Source organism: Macaca mulatta, chromosome 7, assembly GCF_049350105.2.
Source record: "Macaca mulatta isolate MMU2019108-1 chromosome 7, T2T-MMU8v2.0, whole genome shotgun sequence".
In the NCBI taxonomy this organism is placed as follows: domain Eukaryota; kingdom Metazoa; phylum Chordata; class Mammalia; order Primates; family Cercopithecidae; genus Macaca; species Macaca mulatta.
Genome location: NC_133412.1, coordinates 12,417,103 through 12,418,972, shown reverse-complemented (window position 1 = coordinate 12,418,972; position 1,870 = coordinate 12,417,103). Strand labels below are relative to the sequence as shown.

General features: G+C 43.6%; 1 pseudogene across 1 annotated transcript; it reads left to right on the top strand.

Moving 5' to 3' along the window:
• Window positions 1–697: 697 nt before the first annotated feature.
• Window positions 698–1,556, top strand: LOC697992 (NEDD8-conjugating enzyme UBE2F pseudogene; annotated as a pseudogene). The gene has a single exon (XR_013395491.1). The product of XR_013395491.1 is annotated as an NEDD8-conjugating enzyme UBE2F pseudogene (transcript).
• Window positions 1,557–1,870: the final 314 nt, after the last annotated feature.

Genomic DNA, 1,870 nt, shown 5'->3' with positions numbered 1-1,870 from the left:
CAACTACAACAATCATCATTGCAAACACTCTAAAATAAAGAATTCACTATGTACCAGGTACTATTCTAAATAACTTTTACCTATTACTTATTTGCTCCTAACACCCCTGTCGGGTAGATAATCATATTATCCCCATTTTCAGATGGGGAAACTGAGACATGGGCCAGTAAATGGCCAACCAGGGAGTTAATCCAGGCCATCCCACTGCCGAGTCCATGGTCTTATCCACTTTGTTTACACTAAAATTGACTTCTCTACACTCAGAAAAGAACTAACCAGTTCAAGCTAACTAGCACTCAGACTCAGAAATGAGCAAAGTATATTTGGAGAACAACCAGAAGGCCAGCAATTCAGAAAGGCGGTAATTTTAGTTTCTTCTCACAGCCAGGAAACCAAATCCAGAAAGCTGGTAGACAGCTAGTGCTTATCTTCACCAGGCGGTGAAATTTTTATCAGACCCAGGAAACCACCAACTGAACTTCCAAGGAGAACAAAATAGTCACCACAGAAACCTGAATCATTCCCCAAAAGCTACCCCAGGCCAATTCTCTTGACAGCTTATGGTTTTCACTTTTACACAGTTTACCAAGAACTGATTTCATAGCGATGCCTGATCCTCTTTTTCTCTCCCGCTTTGAAACATCATTCATGGAACATATATAAATCTTAGTTAAAACTAACAGTGCAGCGGTTGTGAGGGCCACGTCTCACAGCAGCCACCCGGGCGGGGCATGGTGTTGGGCACCGGACCTGCCTCGCCTGTCTCGGGGATCCCAGGGTAAAGGCAGCAGTAATGCTAATGCTAGCAAGCAAACTGAAGGGTGACGATGGTCTCAAAGGGTCCCGGACAGCAGCCACAGCGTCCAACACGACTCGGAGGGTTTCTGTGACAGACAAATTGCTTGTTAAAGAGATTGCAGAACTTGAAGCTAATTTACCTTGTACATGTAAAGTGCATTTTCCTGATCCAAATAAGCTTCATTGTTTTCAGCTAACAGTAACCCCAGATGAGGGTTACTACATGGGTGGAAAATTTCAGTTTGAAACTGAAGTTCCCGATGCGTACAACATGGTGCCTCCCAAAGTGAAATACCTGACCAAGATCTGGCACCCCAGCATCACAGAGACAGGGGAAATATGTCTGAGTTTACTGAGAGAACATTCAATGGATGGCAGTGGCTGGGCTCCCACAAGAACATTAAAGGATGTCATTTGGGGATTAAACTCTTTGTTTACTGATCTTTTGAATTTTGATGATCCACTGAATATTGAAGCTGCAGAACATCATTTGCGGGACAAGGAGGACTTCCGGAATAAAGTGGATGACTACATCCAGCGTTATGCCAGATGATAAAAGGGGACGATTGCAGGCCCATGGACTGTGTTACAGTTTGTCTCTAACGTGAAACAGGAAGAGGTAGCCCCCTCTCCTGTCCTCATGCTCCCTCTCAGTCCCCTGGATTGCCCCAGTCCTGTGACCATGTTGCCCTGAAGAAGACCATCTTCACGACTGCTCATTGTAGATGGAGAATTTCAACATAAATACGGCAAGAAAATGTGTTTGGGCTTCTGAAGAGTTATATGCTTACCTTAACATGTTTACTTTTCTGAACTTGTACTGTATAGGCTGTTGGTGAAATTCTTAAGAAGTTGTAATGAACTCAAAAAAAAAAAAAAAAACTAACAATGCGTTTAAAAACACACACAGTCAAACGATTGCCAGTTTGGCATTGAGAAGCAGCAGACCCGGGCTTGAGCCTGTTTACTGTGCATTTCCTGATACAGAGAAAAGCAAGCACAGCTGAGAAAACGCCACGAAGCATTATATAGCGACAGCTCGTGTGCTTCAGAAGAGAAATGGATACATTAG